Source organism: Schistocerca gregaria, chromosome 8 (assembly GCF_023897955.1).
Source record: "Schistocerca gregaria isolate iqSchGreg1 chromosome 8, iqSchGreg1.2, whole genome shotgun sequence".
NCBI classification, from domain to species: Eukaryota; Metazoa; Arthropoda; class Insecta; order Orthoptera; family Acrididae; genus Schistocerca; species Schistocerca gregaria.
Window position 1 is genome coordinate 5,752,815 of NC_064927.1, and position 15,127 is coordinate 5,767,941.

Below are 15,127 nucleotides of genomic sequence, written 5' to 3' on the forward strand. Positions count from 1 at the left end.
AACACTTTGAAGGACCTCAGATTACAGAATGCCTCCACATGTGCATCGGAAACTACTACTGGTCTTCCAGGGAACGATCAAAGCGTAGACTGTTTGAGACATTACTCCCATGGAGGTAAGTGCGCATGGTGACTGTTGTATTCAATCCCGATGCTACTTCTGTGTTTAACCAACACTCTGATAGTCCACAGATTACAGAATGCCTCCAATTGTGCATCGGAAACTACTACTGGTCTCCCAGGGAACGATCAAGGCATAGACTGTTTGAGACATTACACACATGGAGGAAAGTGCGCATGGTGACTGTTGTATTCAATCCCGATGCAATTTCAGTTTTTCATCAACACTCTGATGGTCTACAGATTACAGAATGCCTCCAGATGAGCATTGGTAACTACTACTGGTCTTCTAGGGAACGATCAGAGCGTAGACAGTTTGAGACATTACTCCTGTGGAGAAAAGCCCGAATGGTGCCTGTTGTAATCAATCCCGATGCTATTTCTGTGTTTAATCAACACTCTGATTGTCCACAGATTACAGAATGACTCCAGATGGGCTTCGGAAACGACTACTGGTCTTCCATTGGACGATCAAAGCGTAGACAGTTTGAGACATTACTCCCATGGAGAAAAGCCTGCATGGTGCCTGTTGTATGCAATCCCGATGCAATTTCTGTGTTTCATCAACACTTTGGAAGTCCACAGATTACAGAATGCCTCCAGATGTGCATCAGAAACTACTACTGGTCATCCAGGGAACGAACAAAGCGTATACTGTATGAGACATTTCTCCCATGGAGGAATATGCGCATGGTGACTGTTTTATTCAATCCCGATGCAATTTCAGTGTTTCATCAACACTCTGACGGTCCACAGATTACAGAATGCCTCCAGATGAGCATCGGTAACTACTACTGGTCTTCCAGGGAATGATCAAAGCGTATACTCTATGAGACATTACACCCATGGAGGAATGTGCGTATGGTGACTGTTATATTCAATCACGATGCACTTTCTGTGTTTTATCAACACTTTGAAGGTCCACAGATTACAGAAAGCCTCCAGATGTACATCAGAATCTACTACTCGTCTTCCAGGGAACGATCAAAGCGTAGACTGTTTGAGACATAACTCCCATGGAGGTAAGTGCGCATAGTGACTGTTGTATTCAATCCCGATGCAATTTCTGTGTTTCGTCAACACTTTGACGGTCCACAGATTACAGAATGCCTCCAGACGTGCATCGGAAACTACAACTGGTCTTCCAGGGAACGATCAAAGCGTAGACTGTTTGAGACAACACTCCCATCTAGGTAAGTGCGCATGGTGACTGTTGTATTCAATCCCGATGCAATTTCTGTGTTTCATCTTCACTTTGAAGGTCCACAGATTACAGAATGCCTAGAGATGTACATCGGAAACTACTACTTGTCTTCCAGGGAAAGATCAAAGCGTTGACTGCTCGAGACATTACTCCCATGTTGGAAAGTGCGCATGGTGACTGTTGTATTCAATCCCGATGAAATTTCTGTCTTTCATTAACACTCTGATAGTCCACAGATTACAGAATGCCACCAGATGTGCATCGGAAACTACCACTGGTCTTCCAGGGAACGATCAAAGCGTAGACTGTTTGAGACATTGCTCCCATGGAGGAAAGTGCGCATGGTGACTGTTGTATTCAATCCCGATGCAATTTCTGTGTTTCATCAACACTTTGAAGGACCTCAGATTACAGACTGCCTCCACATGTGCATCGGAAACTACTACGGGTCTTCCAGGGAACGATCAAAGCGTAGACTGTTTGAGACATTACTCCCATGGAGTTAAGTGCGCATGGTGACTGTTGTATTCAATCCCGATGCTACTTCTGTGTTTAATCAACACTCTGATAGTCCACAAATTACAGAATGCCTCCAATTGTGCATCGGAAACTACTACTGGTCTTCCAGGGAACGATCAAGGCATAGACAGTGTGAGACATTACACACATGGAGGAAAGTGCGCATGGTGACCGTTGTATTCAATCCCGATGCAATTTCAGTGTTTCATCAACACTCTGATAGTCCACAGATTACAGAATGCCTCCAGATGTGCATCGGAAACTACTACAGGTCTTCCAGGGAACGATCAAAGCGTAGACTGTTTGAGACATTACTCCCAAGGAGGAACGTGAGCATGGTGACTGTTGTGTTCAATCCCGATGCATTTTCTGTGTTTCATCAACACTTCGAAGGTCCACAGATTACAGAAAGCCTCCAGATGTACATCAGAATCTACTACTGGTCTTCCAGGGAACGATCAAAGCGTAGACTGTTTGAGACATTGCTCCCATGGAGGAAAGTGCGCATGGTGACTGTTGTATTCAATCCCGATGCAATTTCTGTGTTTCATCAACACTTTGAAGGACCTCAGATTACAGAATGCCTCCACATGTGCATCGGAAACTACTACTGGTCTTCCAGGGAACGATCAAAGCGTAGACTGTTTGAGACATTACTCCCATGGAGGTAAGTGCGCATGGTGACTGTTGTATTCAATCCCGATGCAATTTCTGAGTTTCATCAACACTTTGAAGGTCCACAGATTACTAAATGCCTCCAGACGTGCATCGGAAACTACTACTGGTCTTCCAGGGAACGATCAAAGCTTAGACAGTTTGAGACATTACTCCTGTGGAGAAAAGCCCGAATGGTGCCTGTTGTATTCAATCCCGACGCTATTTCTGTGTTTAATCAACACTCTAATTGTCCACTGATTACAGAATGACTCCAGATGGGCTTCGGAAAGTACTACTGGTCTTCCATTGAACGATCAAAGCGTAGACAGTTTGAGACATTACTCCCATGGAGAAAAGCGTGCATGGTGCCTGTTGTATGCAATCCCGATCCAATTTCTGTGTTTCATCAACACTTTGGAGGTCCTCAGATTACAGAATGCCTCCAGATGTGCATCAGAAACTACTACTGGTCATCCAGGGAACGAACAAAGCGTATACTGTATGAGACATTTCTCCCATGGAGGAATATGCGCATGGTGACTGTTGTATTCAATCCCGATGCAATTTCAGTGTTTCATCAACACTCTGATGGTCCACAGATTACAGAATGCCTCCAGATGAGCATCGGTAACTACTACTGGTCTTCCAGGGAACGATCAAAGCGTATACTGTATGAGACATTACTCCCATGGAGGAAAGTGCGTATGGTGACTGTTGTATTCAGTCACGATGCATTTTCTGTGTTTCATCAACACTTTGAATGTCCACAGATTACTAAATGCCTCCAGACGTGTATCGGAAACTACTGCTGGTCTTCCAGGGTACGATCAAAGCGTAGACAGTTTGAGACATTACTCCTGTGGAGAAAAGCCCGAATGGTGCCTGTTGTATTCAATCCCAATGCTATTTCTGTGTTTAATCAACACTCTGATTGTCCACAGATTACAGAATGACACCAGATGGGCTTCGGAAACTACTACTGGTCTTCCATTGAACGATCAAACCGTAGACAGTTTGAGACATTACTCCCATGGAGAAAAGCCTGCATGGTGCCTGTTGTATGCAATCCCGATGCAATTTCTGTGCTTCATCAACACTTTGGAAGTCCACAGATTACAGAATGCCTCCAGATGTGCATCAGAAACTACTACTGGTCATCCAGGGAACGAACAAAGCGTATACTGTATGAGACATTTCTCCCATGGAGGAATATGCGCATGGTGACTGTTGTATTCAATCCCGATGCAATTTCAGTGTTTCATCAACACTCTGATGGTCCACAGATTACAGAATGCCTCCAGATGAGCATCGGTAACTACTACTGGTCTTCCAGGGAACGATCAAAGCGTAGACAGTTTGAGACATTACTCCTGTGGAGAAAAGCCCGAATGGTGCCTGTTGTATTCAATCCCGATGCTATTTCTGTGTTTAATCAACACTCTGATTGTCCACAGATTACAGAATGACTCCAGATGGGCTTGGGAAACTACTACTGGTCTTCCATTGAACGATCAAAGCGTAGACAGTTTGAGACATTACTCCCATGGAGAAAAGCCTGCATGGTGCCTGTTGTATGCAATCCCGATGCAATTTCTGTGTTTCATCAACACTTTGGAAGTCCACAGATTACAGAATGCCTCCAGATGTGCATCAGAAACTACTACTGGTAATCCAGGGAACGAACAAAGCGTATACTGTATGAGACATTTCTCCCATGGAGGAATATGCGCATGGTGACTGTTTTATTCAATCCCGATGCAATTTCAGTGTTTGATCAACACTCTGATGGTCCACAGATTACAGAATGCCTCCAGATGAGCGTCGGTAACTACTACTGGTCTTCCAGGGAATGATCAAAGCGTATACTGTTTGAGACATTACTCCCATGGAGGTAAGTGCGCATGGTGACTGTTGTATTCAATCCCGATGCAATTTCCGTGTTTCATCAACACTTTGAAGGACCTCAGATTACAGAATGCCTCCACATGTGCATCGGAAACTACTACTGGTCTTCCAGGGAACGATCAAAGCGTAGACTGTTTGAGACATTGCTCCCATGGAGGATAAGTGCGCATGGTGACTGTTGTATTCAATCCCGATGCAATTTCTGTGTTTCATCAACACTTTGAAGGACCTCAGATTACAGAATGCCTCCAGATGTGCATCGGAAACTACTAATGGTCTTCCAGGGAACGATCAAAGCGTAGACTGTTTGAGACATTACTCCCATGGAGGTAAGTGCGCATGGTGACTGTTGTATTCAATCCCGATGCTACTTCTGTGTTTAATCAACACTCTGATAGACCACAGATTACAGAATGCCTCCAATTGTGCATCGGAAACTACTACTGGTCTTCCAGGGAACGATCAAGGCATAGACTGTTTGAGACATTACACACATGGAGGAAAGTGCTCATGGTGACTGTTGTATTCAATCCCGATGCAATTTCTGAGTTTCATCAACACTTTGAAGGTCCACAGATTACTAAATGCCTCCAGACGTGCATCGGAAACTACTACTGGTCTTCCAGGGAACGATCAAAGCTTAGACAGTTTGAGACATTACTCCTGTGGAGAAAAGCCCGAATGGTGCCTGTTGTATTCAATCCCGATGCTATTTCTGTGTTTAATCAACACTCTAATTGTCCACAGATTACAGAATGACTCCAGATGGGCTTCGGAAACTACTACTGGTCTTCCATTGAACGATCAAAGCGTAGACAGTTTGAGACATTACTCCCATGGAGAAATGCCTGCATGGTGCCTTTTGTATGCAATCCCGATCCAATTTCTGTGTTTCATCAACACTTTGGAGGTCCTCAGATTACAGAATGCCTCCAGATGTACATCAGAAACTACTACTGGTCATCCAGGGAACGAACAAAGCGTATACTGTATGAGACATTTCTCCCATGGGAGAATATGCGCATGGTGACTGTTGTATTCAATCCCGATGCAATTTCAGTGTTTCATCAACACTCTGATGGTCCACAGATTACAGAATGCCTCCAGATGAGCATCGGTAACTACTACTGGTCTTCCAGGGAACGATCAAAGCGTAGACAGTTTGAGACATTACTCCTGTGGAGAAAAGCCCGAATGGTGCCTGTTGTATTCAATCCCGATGCTATTTCTGTGTTTAATCAACACTCTGATTGTCCACAGATTACAGAATGACTCCAGATGGGCTTCGGAAACTACTACTGGTCTTCCATTGAACGATCAAAGCGTAGACAGTTTGAGACATTATTCCCATGGAGAAAAGCCTGCATGATGCCTGTTGTATGCAATCCCGATGCAATTTCTGTGTTTCATCAACACTTTGGAAGTCCACAGATTACAGAATGCCTCCAGATGTGCATCAGAAACTACTAGTGGTAATCCAACGAACGAACAAAGCGTATACTGTATGAGACATTTCTCCCATGGAGGAATATGCGCATGGTGACTGTTTTATTCAATCCCGATGCAATTTCAGTGTTTCATCAACACTCTGATGGTCCACAGATTACAGAATTCCTCCAGACGTGCATTGGAAACTACAACTGGCTTCCAGGGAACGATCAAGGCGTAGACTGTTTGAGACAACACTCCCATCTAGGTAAGTACGCATGGTGACTGTTGTATTCAATCCCGATGCAATTTCTGTGTTTCATCTTCACTTTGAAGGTCCACAGATTACAGAATGCCTAGAGATGTACATCGGAAACTACTACTTGTCTTCCAGTGAACGATCAAAGCGTTGACTGCTCGAGACATTACTCCCATGGAGGATAGTGCGCATGGTGACTGTTGTATTCAATCCCGATGCAATATCTGTGTTTCATCAACACTCTGATAGTCCACAGATTACGGAATGCCTCCAGATGGGCATCGGAAACTACTACTGGTTTTCCAGGGATCGATGAAAGCGTAGACTGTTAGAGACATTACTCCCGTGGAGAAAAGCCCTTATGGTGCCTGTTGTATTCAATTCCGATGCAATTTCTGTGTTTCATCAACACTTTGAAGTACCACAGGTTACAGAATGCCTCCAGATGTGCATCGGAAACTACTACTGGTCTTCCAGGGAGCGATCAAAGCGTAGACTGTTTGAGACATTACTCCCATGGAGGTAAGTGCGCATGGTGACTGTTGTATTCAATCCCGATGCTACTTCTGTGTTTAATCAACACTCTGATAGTCCACAGATTACAGAATGCCTCCAATTGTGCATCGGAAACTACTACTGGTCTTCCAGGGAAAGATCAAGGCATAGACTGTTTGACACATTACATACATGGAGGAAAGTGCGCATGGTGACTGCTGTATTCAATCCCGATGCAATTTCTGAGTTTCATCAACACTTTAAAGGTCCACAGATTACTAAATCCCTCAAGACGTGCATCGGAAACTACTACTGGTCTTCCAGGGAACGATCAAAGCTTAGACAGTTTGAGACATTACTCCTGTGGAGAAAAGCCCGAATGGTGCCTGTTGTATTCAATCCCGATGCTATTTCTGTGTTTAATCAACACTCTGATTGTCCACAGATTACAGAATGACTCCAGATGTGCTTCGGAAACTACTACTGGTCTTCCATTGAACGATCAAAGCGTAGACAGTTTGAGACATTACTCCCATGGAGAAAAGCCTGCATGGTGCCTGTTGTATGCAATCCCGATGCAATTTCTGTGTTTCATCAACACTTTGGAAGTCCTCAGATTACAGAATGCCTCCAGATGTGCATCAGAAACTACTACTGGTCATCCAGGGAACGAACAAAGCGTATACTGTATGAGACATTTCTCCCATGGAGGAATATGCGCATGGTGACTGTTGTATTCAATCCCGATGCAATTTCAGTGTTTCATCAACACTCTGATGGTCCACAGATTACAGAATGCCTCCAGATGAGCATCGGTGACTACTACTGGTCTTCCAGGGAACGATCAAAGCGTATACTGTATGAGACATTACTCCCATGGAGGAAAGTGCGTATGCTGACTGTTGAATTCAATCACGATGCATTTTCTGTGTTTCATCAACACTTCGAAGGTCCACAGATTACTAAATGCCTCCAGACGTGCATCGGAAACTACTACTGGTCTTCCAGGGAACGATCAAAGCGTAGACAGTTTGAGACATTACTCCCATGGAGAAAAGCCTGCATGGTGCCTGTTGTATGCAATCCCGATGCAATTTCTATGCTTCATCAACACTTTGGAAGTCCACAGATTACAGAATGCCTCCACATGTGCATCGGAAACTACTAATGGTTTTCCAGGGAACGATCAAAGCGTAGACTGTTTGAGACATTACTAGCATCGAGTAAAGTGCGCATGGTGACTGTTGTATTCAATCCCGATGCAATTTCTGTGTTTCATCAACACTTTGAATGTCCACAGATTACAGAATGCCTCCAGATGGGCCTCGGAAGCTAGTACTGGTCTTCCAGGGAATGATGAAAGCGTTGACAAGTTGAGACATTACTCCAATTTAGAAATGTCCGAATGGTGCCTGTTGTATTCAATCCCGATTCAATTTCTGTGTTTCATCAGCACTTTGAAGGTCAACACATTACAGAATGCATCCAGATGTGCTTCGGTAACTACTACTGGTCTTCCAGATAACGTTCAAAGCGTAGACTGTTTGAGACATTTCTCCCATGGAGGGAAGTGCGCATGGTGACTGTTGCATTCCATCCCGATGCAATTTCTGTGTTTCATCAACACCTTGAAGGGCCACAGATTACAGAATGCCTCCAGATGTGCATCGGAAACTACTACTGGTCTTCCAGGGACGATCAAAGCGTAGACTGTTTGTGACATTAAACCCATGGAGGTAAGTGCGCATGGTGACTGTTGTATACAATCCCGATGCAATTTCTGTGTTTCATCATCACTTTGAAGGACCACAGATTACAGAATGCCTCCAGATGTGCATCGGAAGCTGCTACTGGTCTTCCAGGGAACAATGAAAGCGTAGACTGTTTGAGACATTACTCACATGGAGGAAAGTGCGCATGGTGACTATTGTATTCAATCCCGATGCAATTTCTGTGTTTCATCAACACTTTGAAGGTCCGCAGATTACAGAATGCCTCCAGATGGGCCTCGGAAGCTAGTACTGGTCTTCCAGGGAATGATGAAAGCGTTGACAAGTTGAGACATTACTCCAATTTAGAAATGTCCGAATGGTGCCTGTTGTATTCAATCCCGATTCAATTTCTGTGTTTCATCAGCACTTTGAAGGTCAACACATTACAGAATGCATCCAGATGTGCTTCGGTAACTACTACTGGTCTTCCAGATAACGTTCAAAGCGTAGACTGTTTAAGACATTACTCCAATGGAGATATGTCCGCATGGTGCCTGGTGTATTCAATACCGATGCAATTTCTGTGTTTCATCAGGACTTTGATGGTCCACAGATTACAGACTGACTCCAGATGTGCTTCGTCAACTACTACTGGTCTTCCAGGGAACGATCAAAGTGTAGACTGTTTCAGACATTACTTAAATTGAGAAAAGTCAGCATGTTGTATGCAATCTCGAAGCAATTGCTGTGACTCATCAACACTCTGAAAGTCCACAGATTACAGAATGCCTACAGAAGGGCTTCGGAAACTACAACTGGTCTTCCAGGGACGATCAAAGCGTGAACAGTTTGAGACATTACTCCCATCTAGAAACGTAATAAAGGTTCCTGTTGTATTCAATCCCGAAGCAAATTCTGTGTTTCATCAACACTCTGAAGGTCCACAGATTACTGAATGATTCCAGATGTGCATCGGAAACTACTACTGGTCTTCCAGGGAACGATCAAAGCGTAGACTGTTTGAGACATTACTCCCATGGAGGAATGTGCGCATGCTGACTGTTGTATTCAATCCCGATGCAATTTCTGTGTTTCATCAACACTCTGATAGTCCGCAGATTACAGAATGCCCCCAAATGTGCATCGGAAACTACTACTGCTCTTCCAGGGAACGATCAAAACGTAGACAGTTTGAGACATAACTCCCATGGAGAAAATCCTGAATGGTGCCTGTTGTATTCAATCCCGATGCAATTTCTGTGTTTCATCAACACTTTGAAAGTCCACAGGTTACAGAATGCAACCAGATGTGCATTGGAAACTACTGCTGGTCTTCCAGTTAACGATCAAAGCGTAGACTGTTAGAAACATTACTCCCATGGAGGAAAGTGCGCATGGTGACTGTTGTATTTAATCCCGAAGCAATTTCAGTGTTTCATCAACACCCTGATAATCCACAGATTACAGAATGGCTCCAGATGTGCATCGGAAACTACTACTGGTCTTCCAGGGAACGATCAAAGCTTATACTGTTTGAGACATTACTCCCATGGAGGAAAGTGCGCATGGTGACTGTTGTATTCAATCCCAATACAATTTCTGTGTTTCATCAACACTCTGATAGTCCACAGATTACAGAATGCCTCCAGATGTGCATCGGAAACTACTAATGGTTTTCCAGGGAACGATCAAAGCGTAGACTGTTTGAGACATTACTAGCATCGAGTAAAGTGCGCATGGTGACAGTTGTATTCAATCCCGATGCAATTTCTGTGTTTCATCAACACTTTGAAGGTCCACAGATTACAGAATGCCTCCAGATGTGCATCGGAAACTACTGCTGGTCTTCCAGGGAACGATCAAAGCGTAGACTGTTTGAGACGTTACTCCCATGGAGGAAAGTGCGCATGGTGACTGTTGCATTCCATCCCGATGCAATTTCTGTGTTTCATCAACACTTTGAAGGTCCACAGATTACAGAATGCCTCCAGATGTGCATCGGAAACTACTACTGGTCTTCCAGGGACGATCAAAGCGTAGACTGTTTGTGACATTAAACCCATGGAGGTAAGTGCGCATGGTGACTGTTGTATTCAATCCCGATGCAATTTCTGTGTTTCATCAACACTTTGAAGGACCACAGATTACAGAATGCCTCCAGATGTGCATCGGAAACTGCTACTGGTCTTCCAGGGAACAATGAAAGCGTAGACTGTTTGAGACATTACTCACATGGAGGAAAGTGCGCATGGTGACTCTTGTATTCAATCCCGATGCAATTTCTGTGTTTCATCAACACTTTGAAGGACCTCAGATTACAGAATGCCTCCACATGTGCATCGGAAACTACTAATGGTCTTCCAGGGAACGATCAAAGCGTAGACTGTTTGAGACATTACTCCCATGGAGGTAAGTGCGCATGGTGACTGTTGTATTCAAATCCCGATGCTACTTCTGTGTTTAATCAACACCCTGATAGACCACAGATTACAGAATGACTCCAGATGGGCTTCGGAAACTACTACTGGTCTTCCATTGAACGATCAAAGCGTAGACAGTTTGAGACATTACTCCCATGGAGAAAAGCCTGCATGGTGCCTGTTGTATGCAATCCCGATCCAATTTCTGTGTTTCATCAACACTTTGGTGGTCCTCAGATTACAGAATGCCTCCAGATGTGCATCAGAAACTACTACTGGTCATCCAGGGAACGAACAAAGCGTATACTGTATGAGACATTTCTCCCATGGAGGAATATGCGCGTGGTGACTGTTGTACTCAATCCCGATGCAATTTCAGTGTTTCATCACCACTCTGATGGTCCACAGATTACAGAATGCCTCCAGATGAGCATCGGTAACTACTACTGGTCTTCCAGGGAACGATCAAAGCGTATACTGTATGAGACATTACTCCCATGGAGGAAAGTGCGTATGGTGACTGTTGTATTCAATCACGATGCATTTTCTGTGTTTCATCAACACTTTGAATGTCCACAGATTACTAAATGCCTCCAGACGTGTATCGGAAACTACTACTGGTCTTCCAGGGAACGATCAAAGCGTAGACAGTTTGAGACATTACTCCTGTGGAGAAAAGCCCGAATGGTGCCTGTTGTATTCAATCCCAATGCTATTTCTGTGTTTAATCAACACTCTGATTGTCCACAGATTACAGAATGACTCCAGATGGGCTTCGGAAACTACTACTGGTCTTCCATTGAACGATCAAACCGTAGACAGTTTGAGACATTACTCCCATGGAGAAAAGCCTGCATGGTGCCTGTTGTATGCAATCCCAATGGAATTTCTGTGCTTCATCAACACTTTGGAAGTCCACAGATTACAGAATGCCTCCAGATGTGCATCAGAAACTACTACTGGTCATCCAGGGAACGAACAAAGCGTATACTGTATGAGAAATTTCTCCCATGGAGGAATATGCGCATGGTGACTGTTGTATTCAATCCCGATGCAATTTCAGTGTTTCATCAACACTCTGATGGTCCACAGATTACAGAATGCCTCCAGATGAGCATCGGTAACTACTACTGGTCTTCCAGGGAACGATCAAAGCGTAGACAGTTTGAGACATTACTCCTGTGGAGAAAAGCCCGAATGGTGCCTGTTGTATTCAATCCCGATGCTATTTCTGTGTTTAATCAACACTCTGATTGTCCACAGATTACAGAATGACTCCAGATGGGCTTCGGAAACTACTACTGGTCTTCCATTCAACGATCAAAGCGTAGACAGTTTGAGATATTACTCCCATGGAGAAAAGCCTGCATGATGCCTGTTGTATGCAATCCCGATGCAATTTCTGTGTTTCATCAACACTTTGGAAGTCCACAGATTACACAATGCCTCCAGATGTGCATCAGAAACTACTACTGGTAATCCAGGGAACGAACAAAGCGTATACTGTATGAGACATTTCTCCCATGGAGGAATATGCGCATGGTGACTGTTTTATTCAATCCCGATGCAATTTCAGTGTTTCATCAACACTCTGATGGTCCACAGATTACAGAATTCCTCCAGACGTGCATTGGAAACTGCAACTGGTCTTCCAGGGAACGATCAAGGCGTAGACTGTTTGAGACAACACTCCCATCTAGGTAAGTGCGCATGGTGACTGTTGTATTCAATCCCGATGCAATTTCTGTGTTTCATCTTCACTTTGAAGGTCCACAGATTACAGAATGCCTAGAGATGTACATCGGAAACTACTACTTGTCTTCCAGTGAACGATCAAAGCGTTGACTGCTCGAGACATTACTCCCATGGAGGAAAGTGCGCATGGTGACTGTTGTATTCAATCCCGATGCAATATCTGTGTTTCATCAACACTCTGATAATCCACAGATTACGGAATGCCTCCAGATGGGCATCGGAAACTACTACTGGTTTTCCAGGGATCGATGAAAGCGTAGACTGTTAGAGACATTACTCCCGTGGAGAAAAGCCCTTATGGTGCCTGTTGTATTCAATTCCGATGCAATTTCTGTGTTTCATCAACACTTTGAAGTACCACAGGTTACAGAATGCCTCCAGATGTGCATCGGAAACTACTACTGGTCTTCCAGGGAGCGATCAAAGCGTAGACTGTTTGAGACATTACTCCCATGGAGGTAAGTGCGCATGGTGACTGTTGTATTCAATCCCGATGCTACTTCTGTGTTTAATCAACACTCTAATAGTCCACAGATTACAGAATGCCTCCAATTGTGCATCGGAAACTACTACTGGTCTTCCAGGGAAAGATCAAGGCATAGACTGTTTGAGACATTACATACATGGAGGAAAGTGCGCATGGTGACTGCTGTATTCAATCCCGATGCAATTTCTGAGTTTCATCAACACTTTGAAGGTCCACAGATTACTAAATGCCTCAAGACGTGCATCGGAAACTACTACTGGTCTTCCAGGGAACTATCAAAGCTTAGACAGTTTGAGACATTACTCCTGTGGAGAAAAGCCCGAAAGGTGCCTGTTGTATTCAATCCCGATGCTATTTCTGTGTTTAATCAACACTCTGATTGTCCACAGATTACAGAATGACTCCAGATGTGCTTCGGAAACTACTACTGGTCTTCCATTGAACGATCAAAGCGTAGACAGTTTGAGACATTACTCCCATGGAGAAAAGCCTGCATGGTGCCTGTTGTATGCAATCCCGATGCAATTTCTGTGTTTCATCAACACTTTGGAAGTCCTCAGATTACAGAATGCCTCCAGATGTGCATCAGAAACTACTACTGGTCATCCAGGGAACGAACAAAGCGTATACTGTATGAGACATTTCTCCCATGGAGGAATATGCGCATGGTGACTGTTGTATTCAATCCCGATGCAATTTCAGTGTTTCATCAACACTCTGATGGTCCACAGATTACAGAATGCCTCCAGATGAGCATCGGTGACTACTACTGGTCTTCCAGGGAACGATCAAAGCGTATACTGTATGAGACATTACTCCCATGGAGGAAAGTGCGTATGCTGACTGTTGAATTCAATCACGATGCATTTTCTGTGTTTCATCAACACTTCGAAGGTCCACAGATTACTAAATGCCTCCAGACGTGCATCGGAAACTACTACTGGTCTTCCAGGGAACGATCAAACCGTAGACAGTTTGAGACATTACTCCTGTGGAGGAAAGCCCGATTGGTGCCTGTTGTATTCAATCCCAATGCTATTTCTGTGTTTAATCAACACTCTGATTGTCCACAGATTACAGAATGACTCCAGATGGGCTTCGGAAACTACTACTGGTCTTCCATTGAACGATCAAAGCGTAGACAGTTTGAGACATTACTCCCATGGAGAAAAGCCTTCATGGTGCCTGTTGTATGCAATCCCGATGCAATTTCTATGCTTCATCAACACTTTGGAAGTCCACAGATTACAGAATGCCTCCACATGTGCATCGGAAACTACTAATGGTTTTCCAGGGAACGATCAAAGCGTAGACTGTTTGAGACATTACTAGCATCGAGTAAAGTGCGCATGGTGACTGTTGTATTCAATCCCGATGAAATTTCTGTGTTTCATCAACACTTTGAAGGTCCACAGATTACAGAATGCCTCCAGATGTGCATCGGAAACTACTGCTGGTCTTCCAGGGAACGATCAAAGCGTAGACTGTTTGAGACATTTCTCCCATGGAGGAAAGTGCGCATGGTGACTGTTGCATTCCATCCCGATGCAATTTCTGTGTTTCTTCAACATTTTGAAGGTCCACAGATTACAGAATGCCTCCAGATGTGCATCGGAAACTACTACTGGTCTTCCAGGGACGATCAAAGCGTAGACTGTTTGTGACATTAAACCCATGGAGGTAAGTGCGCATGGTGACTGTTGTATTCAATCCCGATGCAATTTCTGTGTTTCATCAACACTTTGAAGGACCACAGATTACAGAATGCCTCCAGATGTGCATCGGAAACTATTACTGGTCTTCCAGGGAACAATGAAAGCGTAGACTGTTTGAGACATTACTCACATGGAGGAAAGTGCGCATGGTGGCTATTGTATTCAATCCCGATGCAATTTCTGTGTTTCATCAACACTTTGAAGGTCCGCAGATTACAGAATGCCTCCAGATGGGCCTCGGAAGCTAGTACTGGTCTTCCAGGGAATGATCAAAGCGTTGACAAGTTGAGACATTACTCCAATTTAGAAATGACCGAATGGTGCCTGTTGTATTCAATCCCGATTCAATTTCTGTGTTTCATCAGCACTTTGAAGGTCAACACATTACAGAATGCATCCAGATGTGCTTCGGTAACTACTACTGGTCTTCCAGATAACGTTCAAAGCGTAGA